The sequence below is a fragment of the Vicia villosa genome, unplaced genomic scaffold (assembly GCF_029867415.1).
Source record: "Vicia villosa cultivar HV-30 ecotype Madison, WI unplaced genomic scaffold, Vvil1.0 scaffold8, whole genome shotgun sequence".
NCBI classification, from domain to species: Eukaryota; Viridiplantae; Streptophyta; class Magnoliopsida; order Fabales; family Fabaceae; genus Vicia; species Vicia villosa.
This window is the reverse complement of record NW_026706811.1, coordinates 275,569-288,152: the sequence shown is the minus strand read 5'-3', so window position 1 is coordinate 288,152 and position 12,584 is coordinate 275,569. Positions and strand designations below refer to the sequence as shown.

The 12,584-nt window shown below is 37.1% G+C and overlaps 1 protein-coding gene across 1 annotated transcript in view; it reads right to left on the bottom strand.

Moving 5' to 3' along the window:
* Positions 1 to 12,584, bottom strand: part of LOC131643220 (beta-glucosidase 40-like) — a 36,103-nt gene that overhangs the window by 8,164 nt on the left and 15,355 nt on the right. The window lies entirely within an intron of this gene.

Genomic DNA, 12,584 nt, shown 5'->3' with positions numbered 1-12,584 from the left:
TCTTCCTCCGTCCGTTGGCTTAGGCCTGCAACTGTCACTAAAGGTTTTAGTGACGGTTTTTTGCTGTAGCTACATGTCCTGCAAAATAACGAATAGGGGTAAACCTAAAAATAAATTTGGCGCGACCCCTCCATTCAATTCGTCTGATCCATACGAACTCAATGGTACCACTTAGAACCTCTAATTTTGCCTATTTCAGAAAGCCCTAATTTTGAAACTATGAACCCTAGAATGGTAACTTCGTGTATACGTGTTCAAACTTCAATTAAGTTTCCAGAAATGATCTACACATCAAACCAAACTCAACTATATGTCTACATCTTGTTAAGCATGCGTGGATAACCAGATACGAATTGATTTAAGTTCGAACAAATTATGACCTGTATAGCTCGATTTAGTGAGCTTCAAGGCTTGTAATTGATTGGGATACGTTTATTGATGTTCAAAGATGATGTTTGAATGCTTTGTTTGAACTGAAACTAGTTAGAAACTAAAATTCGAATTTTGAATTTCTTTCAAAAAGTTCCAAGTGGTTACAAGTGTATTATGAGTAAGGCTTTTGTTTCTGAACTTGTCTCTTTTGTTACTGCAGTATGCTAGCCTATTTATAAGCATTGAAGTGCTTAAAATCTAAGCTAGAAAGCAATAAGTGCTTTTGCTAGAATCTTGACTTTTCCACATATGTAGCTTGGCATTTAAGCCACTATGGCTTGATTTTCTTCTCTTCCTCTGCTGTACTTTGCTTTGAGACAGAGTTGAATGAGTCATATTGATGAGTCATGCTTGGAATACAAGCTATCCATTATCCTTTCATCTTTCCTTTTAATTTAATCTTAAAATAAGAAAAAATCAAGCAAAAATGGATGAAAAATGTTATGGGCTTAGTCTTGGTCGTGGGAGGCCCATAATATCATGGAAATGATGTTTGAACCATGAAAACTTGGCCCCATTTGGAAAAAATGCATTTTTGAGCAATGTTGGTTTTATGCATTTTCCAAAATTTAGCCAACTTCAACAAGGTGTAAATCCCTCATTTTTTGTCATATGAAAGAGATCTTGCACTTTTTGGAAACCTCAAAGAGTCCTCTAACCAATGCCTTTGGTCTCATGTAAAAATGATTTTTGATGCTCCTTGTGTGTCCTTTTGAAAAAAGTGTCTTTTTGTTGACTTTGAAAATGACCTGTAATGTCTTTGATCATATTTTTCAAATGGTGAATCCAATGACCATGGGATCAATGGCATTTGAAATATAATTTAATTTCCTTCAAAATAAGCTTTGGTTTGAATTTTTTGGATGAAGGATGAGAGAGTTATGATCAGTCAAAGTTGAGTTGACTTTTCAGGCAAAAACCCTAATTTTGAATCTTAGGGTTTTGTTGATTTTTGATCTTTCCTTGATGAATTATGATCATCCAATGATCAAATGATGAATCCTTTGACAAAATATGGACTTTGACAAAAAATTTCATTTTTGACTGTCTGTTGACTTTTTTTGGTCAAACGGGTCGTCTGTTGACTGTTTGAGCTGCTGACGGTGCGTCTGAGTGAATTGAAGTTTGAAAATTTGTATGATGGTACTTTGAGATATATGGATGTGTATGAAATCCATTTGAGCTCTCAAAAACTTGTTTCTCCTGTAAAAACAAGAAAACCCTAGTCAGGGACTGTTTATGTAGGAGACAGTTAAGCGTACCTGATTTTTGTGCAGTGTTGAGTCTCTGCTAATCGCGTGATATTCAGAAGACTTCTAGAACAAAAATCTTGGAATTTTGAATTGTGAAAGATTGATTTGATTGATGGTACAAAACACTGAGAATTGTACTGCCAGCAGTTTGGCTGTCGACTGACTGTTCAGGTATTGACGTAGCAGTTAGAGTGAAAAATCAACAGTCAAAGTTAATTTTCTTTTTTTGTTGTTTTTTGTTTTTTGTTTTATGTGAAAGATTAAAGTTTATTTACATGACTTGTTAAAAAAACACAGACATAATAAATAACTAATATTTACTGTACGCGAGCAAAATTACCGATAATAACCCTGAAAATCATTTAATGCACAGAAAAATGAATATTTGACTGGCAGAAAACACATAAAATATTATCTGAGTAATTAAGCAATATTATGACAAATAGTACAACATTTAATACTGACAGTACAAATATTACATACTATATTGAACAGTACGACGAATAAACGGTACATTTAAGAAATAAGAAATACGGCAAATTTTAAGAATGACGATTGATAACCCATGCTACAAATAGTAACATGTAGATGATTGGGAGCATAAGCATCCCAGGTCCACAGTGTTCCGGGCTATGTAGACAGAAGAAAGACATGATCACCGTAGCAATGGTGATGACCATAAGAAAACACGTTTCCCACCGCTTTGCCATTTTGTCGGGGAAGAAGAAAGGATGGATTATGAGGTGGAAATTTGAGAGATGAATTAGAATTTGATGTGAGATTTTATGGAAGAAAATGAGAGGTATTTATAGAATGGAAAGAAGGATAGAGACGTTGGGGAATGATGTGATTCCGTACAAAAGGAAAATTTGAGTGGAAGTAAGATTTGAAAGAAAGTGGAGATGGTGTTGGAAAAAAGAGAGATTTGATTTTTGAAAAAGAGATTTGAAAAGATTTTTGAAAATAATGGAATATAGTACAAAAATTAGTGGGAAACAAAAGATAATAATAATCTACTTGTTACCAGTACAGTCTGAGTTTCCTGATTCTGCGCCTGCAAAAAGATTTAACTCTGTACCAATTGTGTCAGTACTATTTATCTGTAAATAAATAAATAGCATGTGTGAAGTAATAAACAGCATTTGGCGTTTGCGTAAGAATAAATTCAACTGCAAGCCAAATTACTGTATAAGAAAAATTCTAAAAACCAAGTATTTCATATATCAGGATATTTGTTGAAATAAAAATCCATGATTATATGAGACTCTTAATTTTCAGATTGGAGTTTTCTTGAAAAATAATGCGGGCAAATTTTGGGGTATAACAGTTGCCCCTATTCAATCTTCTTAAACCTGAAGAGATTGTCTGAAATCTGAAGGTAGAAGATGATTGAATATTTAGATGCCCTGAAAATTTGCACTTACCTTGATCAGAAGAGATGTTGGAAGTTGCATTTGAATGTCGTCTGTGAAATGTTGTTGGCAGATTGGAACATTACCTGAGATGGGCTTTCAGATGCCACCTGGTAAATGGGTTGAGGGTTTGTTCATCAGAATGAATCCATTGATTATATCCTGATGAAGGATTTGAAAGTCTTTGTGTTGACTGTTTCGGAACCGTCCAAGGTTACCGCTTTAAGTCTTGGAGGATGATTGCTACGGAACTTGTCCAAAGTTTTTTCTGCTTTAGATTTTGAAAGTTGATCATTGTGGAACCGTTTGAGGTATCAGCTTTAGATCTTTGATGTTAGATCATTCTGGAACCGTCTGAGGTATCGCTTTAGATCTGCAATGTTAGATCGTTTTGGAACCGTCTGAGGTATCGCTTTAGATCTGCAATGTTAGATCGTTTTGGAACCGTCTGAGGTATCGCTTTAGATCTGTGATGCTAGATCGTTCTGGAACCGTCTGAGGTATCAACTTTAGATCTGTGATGCTAGATCGTTCTGGAACCGTCTGAGGTATCAACTTTAGATCTGTGATGTCTGTTTTTGAGTTGGTAAGTGATCAGAATGAATCTTCGGCTTGATTATATCTGAGAGAACCGTTCATGGAATTCAGGTGAACACTGCATGTGATTGAGAACATCTTTGTTGAAGATATCCGTCTACCTGAAAAATCAAGTTAGTGATATGCAATGTTTATGATGCATGTAATGTGAGATATTCCCGGAGAAATATGCATGTGATGTTGTGTATGAATATGCGTATGAATATGCGCATGATGCATGATGTATGATGTATGATGTATGAATGTATGATGTATGATGTATGATGTATGATGTATGATGTATGAATGTCGAGCTTCTATTTGGGAAAATAAATTTCCGCCAGTCATCTGGACATGACTATATTGTGATCGTTGATGATCTTTTGTCTTGTTTGAGTACCCTCGGCTGGGGAAATTCTTTGAGAACCCTGGTATTCTGTTGAAGGATCTTTGAACATCTCTTGAGAATGAAAGGTAGCTGGAAGTTCTGATGCCCTTTCAAATGGGAATGAGGAAGATGCATAATCCTCCGATGCACTATCTGACCAAGTCCGGGTGCGGGGATCACACCTTCTGAAGATAGTAATCTAGAACAACCCTGCTGGGGGATAAGACTTCTTTTGAAGAGAAAATCTTTTTGAGGAATTTGCTGAGAGATGCGTTTCTCTTGGTGGTTTTCTTCTGATGGGATGATGTCCAGATAATTGGGACATTTCCTGAATGCTATTCCTGTTTTTCCTGGTAAACATCAATCATATTCAAATGCACATGTTCATTCAAAATTATCATTGGGACGCTTACGTATTTAAAACAGAAAAAGTGAAAATAGTGATTTTTGAGCCTAAGCTGCATTGATTTTTGAAAAAAAGCCATGATAGGCTAGTTAGCACAGGGAGACAACAATCCTAGAAGTAGGAAACTGTCAGAAAGTTTTGGAAAATATTTATAGAGATAAATAGCTATGTGAAAACGATCCAGTCAAGTTTCAACTCTGCTATTGCCAATCTGTCTTCGAGCATCTCATCCCTCACTTGTTGGAAGAAAGTGATTGGACTGATCGGTGTCTTTGAGGTGTTGAATCTTGATGGTGAGTAGGCAGCTGAACGGAGCACTGTTGTATGCTTCATTCCCTAACTTTTGCCTAGGCCGCCCTTTCAGGTTTTCAGCCTACCGGGATAATATTTGTTTAGTCTCTAATTTTTGCCTGGACCGCCCTTTCGGGTTTTCAATCCACCGAGACGCTCATTTTTTGCCTAAGTTGCCCTTTCAGGTTTTCAACTTAGCGAGCTGTTTTTTTTCTTTTTAAGCGAAGTATTTTTTGACTATGTCCGCATTCACAGGGTGTGGGAAATCCTCGCCATCCATGGTGGTAAGCAACATGGCGCCGCCGGAGAATATTTTCTTGATTATGAATGGTCCCTCGTAGGTGGGAGTCCATTTGCCTCTGGGATCACCTTGTGGTAAGATGATGCGTTTGACAACCAAGCCACCAGTTTGGTATGCTTGACTTTTGACTTTTTTGTTGAAGGCTTTGATCATACGCTTTTGGTATAGCTGACCATGACAAATAGCTGCGAGCCTTTTCTCATCAATCAAGTTTATCTGGTCCAACCGTGTTTGAATCCAATCGTCTTCGTTTAGATTGGCTTCTTTCATAATCCTTAGGGAAGGAATCTGAATTTCAATTGGAAGAACTGCCTCCATACCATAGACTTGAAGGATAGAAAAACACTTAGAAAGGGGGGGTTTGAATAAGTGTAGCTTTAAAAACTTGACAGATAAAAATAAATTGCACAGATATTTTTATCCTGGTTCGTTGTTAACTAAACTACTCCAGTCCACCCCCGCAGAGATGATTTACCTCAACTGAGGATTTAATCCACTAATCGCACGGATTACAATGGTTCTCCACTTAGTCAGCAACTAAGTCTTCCAGAGTCTTCTGATCACACACTGATCACTCCAGGAATGTCATACCCTAATTTTTGACCCCCCTGAGATGACATATCTTCAGGATTTTTCATCAGGTCAAGACAAGTACCCAGAGCAGTCATTTCTCCATCTGGTACCTAATCGAGGATGCTCAAAGACAAGAAAGCTCAGGCAAAGGATCAATCAATACAAGGATTAGTCCCTAATACAATCATGAGGCTCAAAGACTTCACTTTTCTCATCTATGATTGATTAGACATCCAGTCATATGAGTACAGGTTTACTCAGGACACCACACTAGGGTTCTGAGCCTATCAAGGACTGAAATCAGGGATCACATTTGGGAAACCCTAAAAAACCTCAGAGGGTCATTCAAAGACATCAATCATCTTCAAATAACTCATATTACAAGGTCTACTGGACATCACACTTCAATTCAAAGTCTACAGTCATTACTTTCACATGGTCGACAAATTAGGGTTTTGACCTAATTCACCAAGATAGTTGACTTCTGATCAGGGCATGAATCCAAAACTCAAGACATGATTCAAGGATCTCTACTAACTCCATATAATCCATTTATATCATCCATTTGTGGAGAAGATCCTATTTCTACACAAAAGCCCAAAAATTCACTTTGTCAGGAAAAAGTCAACTGTGAAGGATCATCATTGACTTTTAAGGTTTTTGGTCAAAAAATGACTTTCAAAGATCAATATCATCAATATATGGATGTCAAAGTCATTTGGCCAAAGAAATTCAAAGAAATTCATCAAGGAGCGAAAAGTCGGGAATTAGGGTTTTTGAAGGCATGGTGAGATCTCAAAATTTCACCTACACAACTCAAAAAACTTCCAACATGAAAGTTGTAGATCTTGCAAAATAAAACAACATCTTACAAAGGAACTTTTTTCAAAAGATCAACCATTTATGAAGTTTTGGAAATTTTGAAGTTTAGGTCATAAACACTTAGAAATTTTTCTAAGTGTTTTAACCTAGTTTTCATCCAACTTTAGGCTCATTTTTCACAAATTTCCTAAATGATTCTGAAGAAGACATAAACTAATGATGTGAAGTAGATGTTTAGGGCTTTCCAAATTGTGTTCAACCTTCTCCAAATTCAATTTGAGCTAGGAGTTATGCTTGTTCAAAGTTGGCCTCATGAAGTGAAATTATAGGTCATGGACACTTTTGGACTTTGCAAATTTTGTACAAATAACCTCTCTTATGGATGCTACACGACCCATAACACATCTGAAACCATGCCATGCATTCATTTTCACCATGCCATAAGGATTGAAGAAGATTCTAAAAACAAGAACATGTGATTATGTAATGATTACATTTGTGAATTTATGGCAAATTGATGAATCACCCAAGGAATCTTCTCACCAACCAATTAGAGCTCATTTCTGGCTCAGAATTGTCCCCTAAGATCAAGCAAAATCGAGGGCTAGGGGATTGATCAAATGGAATCAAAATTCTCATCATTGCATAAGAGATATTTGCAAAATTCCTTCATGGCTAAGAAAGCAAATCAACTTCACTAAGGAAGCTCACTCCTCTGCAGCTATACTGATCCATTTGCCTATAAATACAGATGCATTCCTCATTCAAAAAACACACCAAAGCAACCATATTACTTGCTTTCTCCTTCTCTCCTCTTGTTCATTGTTTTTCAAAGTTCTTTGGCAAGAAGAATCGATTTCTTCAAACCAAAGCTTATCTTTGGGAAGTGAGCATTCTAACATCTCAAGGGAGGTCATTTGAGGTGATCCAAGCACCTGGATCACTTCTGTAGGTGGAGGAACACCATTGTTGCTCTCACTTTGAAGCAATTGCAGTTGGAGGTCCATGGAGTGATTCAGAAGGTTTCAAGGCAAGCCAATCATCCAGACACACTCCTCAGGTCATAGTGAAGCTAACCAGATGGCTGCAGCTCATCTGTAACTCAGGATTCAACAACCTCCATGTCCACTTGAAGCTCAAATCGAGGGAGGTCCATAGAACAATTCAGAAGGATTCAGGCTACAATAAGCATCCAGTTAGCATCATTGAGTCTCAGGGAAGCTATTGAGATCATTCATTCAAACCCAGGTGCTCTCAATCATCCTCACGATCTCCATTTTCAGAGGTAAGTTTCTGAACTTCACCTCTCTAATTTAAGCACCTTTTGTGAAATAGCTCGATTCTATCTTGTTCAGCATCATCAGAGGATTGAAAACCCTCTATCATCATCCATTTATCTTTCAGTATAGTCATTTAATTTAATTTTGAAATTTTAGGGTTCTTCACGTATTTTAGGTAATTCAGTAGATGTAGTTAATATAAATTCATGTTAGTTACATATTTGAAATCGTGAGAGAATTTAGAGCAAGTTTGGTCTTTACATCTTTGCAAATGGTTGAGAATTGAGAGAGTTCAGAAATTCAAAAATCCAAAAGCTAGAGGTTGAAGACAACAATGGTGGTGGCGCGCAAAGTTCAAATCCAGGGCTAAAGTTTATTTTATTTTGAATGGTAGTTGTTTCATAAACGACTAAATCGTTATAGCCCAGTGGTAAAGAGTGTTTGTGTGTTGCGCGTGCCCAAGGTCTGGGGTTCGAATCCCCCTCGCCCCAGACCTTTTGATTTTATTTCTTTTTTCTCCTCTATGCATTAGACAACATACATATTGCAATGGATTCCCTTCTATAACACCATGCGCGCGTTGGCTGATTGGTGTGTGTTTTGATTGTTGGCTTCAAGGGCGTGGGTTCAAACCATGGTGAGGCCAAAACATTATTTTTTATCACTTTTCCTCTTCATTTTCTTCACAACTTTAACCAATTATTTAACCTATCAAATTAATTCATTTTGACTTCATTTTTTAAACACTTGTTGATTAATATATAGATTTTATAAATAATCAAAAAAATCATCAAAATATTATTTATTTCATGTATTTTAATTAGGTTTAAAATAGTATGTTTTAAATGTTTTCTTAAATACTTTAAAATATATATATTCATTTTGTTTTAACCTAATTACTTTGTGAATAATGTTATGATAAAAACCCTATTTATTTAGGTCTTAATTAGGTATAGATTTCATCTTTGCCTTAATTAAGTTGACTTTTGTCAATCTACCAAAATTGTTTTCAATCCCCGATTAAACAGATGATTAAGGTTGTCAAACAACAAAACCTTATATCATTTTAATCTTTTCTTCAACTATTTTCAAAAACAGTAAATCATTTTTAAGTGGGCCTCTAATAGAGTGTAAGTCCCGAAAACCTTCTCTTCTTAGCTTGTTTTCAAAACTGTATTTTCAAAATCTTCTTTCTGTTTTCAAAAACATTCTTCTGGTATTTGAAGGGCATTATTCCCGGTGAAACTCTTCAGATACCTATGTGACCTTTGTCCATCTTCACTTCTTCTGTTTTCAAAAACCATTAACTGTTTATCATATACATTCAACTGTTATCAACAAAAACAACAAAAATTACTGTTGAGGATCTGTACATACTTCTTCAATGGCCTCCACTCCATCCAGGTTAGGCTTTACAAGCTTTCAATTTACAGTCTTTATTTAAATTACTGTCAAATATAAACTGTGCATATATATTAGTTTAGAACTGCGTTTGAGTATAAACCTTAGGACAGTTAAACTATATATATATTATAGGAATATGACCTAGGATTGAGAATGTCTTCCCGGTGAAGGCTCTTTCCTAATTAGAGATCTGTAGTTCAAACCCCCAAGATGAATTATTCCCGGTGAAACATCTTGGCAAAAACCTTAGAATCCAAAAAAAATAGGACACATCCACCCAAAGAGGAATTATTCCCGGTGAAACCTCTTACCCATTTGCTTAGAGCCAAAATAAGTTCAAAACTACATAAGCTTTCTCTTGTGCTATAACAAGGACCCTCGATTAGCCTCCTCTTGGGCTTTGTACAAGGACCCACAGGCTTCTTAAAAGCATTTCCAGCTTCCTCTTGAGCTTGTATACAAGGACCCATCAGGTTTCTTATAAACATAGGAACAGGTCTTTAGTCACCTTTTAGCCTACCCTGGTGAGTTTCTTCCAATTTAAACCAGACTTAAAACAAGCTAAGTTTGTCTCAATTTCACATTGAGTACATTTTTGGAATGAGAGACATGGACAGTCTCTGTCACCCTTATCTTCATCAATCCTCATTAGTAGAGTCTAGGATCTATGTTTTGGTCATCCTCAGCATTGAGTCAGCCTTCATCTTGGGCTTTAAACAAAGAGTCTCTACTAGATAATCTTTCTGCCATCCACTTTTCAATCATAAAAACCCCTGGAAAGGGTTAGCCTCCAAAGTCAATTAAAATCAATCCATCATTTCAATAAAAACCCCTGGAAAGGGTTAGCCTCCAAAGTCAATTAATAAATGTCAAAAAATAAATAGATTTCATTCTCTTAGGAGATAATTTCCCCAAAAGAGTCAAAACCCCTGGAAAGGGTCAGCCTCCAAAAAAAAACATGATAAAGTCAGTCTTTTAACAGACAAATTCACCAGCTGAGTCAAAATCCCTGGAAAGGGTTAGCTTCCAAAGAAAAACAGTCTTTTTATAAATAAAATCTCCTCAGTAGAGTCAAAACCAACAAAAACAGTTAGCCTCAACCTTGGGCTTCATACAAGGCACCCAAACAATAAAACTCCCTTGTCAAGAGTCAGCCTCAACCTTGGGCATTGTACAAGGCAGATAATAGAGTCTCCCCAGTGAGTTCTTCATCACTCAGTAGCCACAACCTTGGGCTTTGTACAAGGCAGATAAGCCATACTTTCATGTGTCAAAGATTCCTAACACTTAGGATCTTTCCCCATATAGTCATCCATACTCAATTCATTTATTTAAGAGTCCGCCACAACCTTGGGCTTTGTACAAGGCAGAAAATAATGTTTTCCATAGCTAGAGTCAGCCTCAATTCTGGGCTTTGTACAGAACACCAAATAAAATCCATCAAATAAACACTCTCCAAATAGAGTCAGCCTCAATTCTGGGCTTTGTACAGAACACAAAAATACCCTGTAATTAACCCTCAGTGGAGTCATCTCCCAGAGTCAATAATATTAATTAATCAATCAAAAAGCCTCAAGCTTGGGCCTCATACAAGCCAGCTAAAGTCAAATCTTTCATACAGTAGATAGACATAGCTTATCTCTATAAAGAGATATTTTTACTACTCTACCACATTCAAACAAACAAACATTTCAATTTCAATTTCAATCAAAGTCTCCCATTTAGGACTCTGAAAGACATGCTCTGGCACATCCCCAGACTTGTACACTTTCCCTAATTTGGACGAGCATCTTTCTTTCATTTAAGAGGCATCTGACTGGCATACTTGCACACACACAAGTAAGGTCCCCCTCTTGAATGAAATGAATCCAGTTATTCTGTCACTCTTTCAAAATGTTTGTGGTAGAATAGTACTAATACCTCTCTGTAGGGATAATTTCATGTCCCTTTACTGTAAACAGAGATTTAATTCCAAGCTTCAACCTTGAGCTTCAAGCAAGGCACCAAAAAACATTAATTTCCCTAGTTAGTTCCCCGAACTACATTAAGCTCTGACTTCCACTAGGGATATGTAGGCATGAGGTTCACAAGGAATCTCAGCGAGCTAATAAAATACCAAAAATAGTCAGTCTGTCTGTCTGTCTTTTCAAAATAATTCAATTCCTTCTCCTAACACAAAGGAGAAACTTTCCCAATCATTAGCAGCAAACACAAACACAATGACACAGAGAAGGTTCCTGTAGAGTACTACAGATATGTAGGGTGTTTAAACACTTCCCTATGTATAACCGACCTCCCGGACTCCAGAATTTCTAGTCTAGGTGTAAATCCCCACACTTAGCAAACTCCTAGGGTTTAGTTGAGATCTTTTTTCCCCTTTCCTACTCGTAGGACAAATAAGAAAGTTCGTGTGATATCGTAGGAAGAACTGAAATAAAATTCATCCCACCACGGGCGCATTCTCCTTCCAAATTTCGCGTGAAGGGTCTAGCGTGCCGTCCTCCCAAGTGAAACGGGGAGGTAAAAGAAAACGACACCACAGAAAAATGGCGACTCTGCTGGGGATATAAGTGTTAAAAACCTTGGTTTTTCATCCAAACCAATGGTTGACCTGTTGCTGGTCCAGCCCCAATGAGGAATTAGGGATGCCAAATTCCCCCTCAAACAAGAGAGGTCCTGCCTAACCTCTGTGTCATATCATGTGTTTGTTGCATATATATTTGTTTATTTTGTTTATTCTGTATCGGGAAAGGGCTTGATTCCCCCTTGTGGTGAGAAATCCTATACCCGGATTTGAGTGCAACATAAGATAGGATGGAGGATGTCTTCCCGGTGAAGGCCCTCTAATCTTGGTTTCCAAATCTACTCTTGGGATTTGCCTGGCTGGTTGTGATTAACTGCGCCACTGCATTCCGAGACTGGTTTGTACCAGGAGGACCTAGAAACACATTAACCCCACTTAAAGCCTTTTTTTTAGGACGTAGAGCGGTGATTACGGAAGTAATTGTCACGCAGATACTACACTCAGAAAAAACTCTCTTATAGATACCAATCAACGTATCTTTAAGGTTGAGCAAAAACTCTGAGACCCCTAGAACCCGTTCTACAGGTACAAAAATCCTTAACCTTAGTTTACCATTGGGGCGGGAGACTGCGTTTTGACTTCATGACCACTATACCCTTCAACGCCATGTTTGTTTAAAACTCCTGTGTGTGCATTCATGCATTCATGCATCATTCATTGATAAACAATTAAAAACAAAAAAAAAAGAGTCTTTTTCGAGTCGTTTTTCAAGGAAACTAAATAACGAACGTTTTGAACTTCATAGAAAGAGAGAAACGGAGAAAGGACTTAAGGATCTATACCATGGATTATGGAAGAAAGAGAGCTAGGAAATATACCTTCAAGATTCCCCAGGTCGAGGAACTGGGAAAGCTCGGAAAAC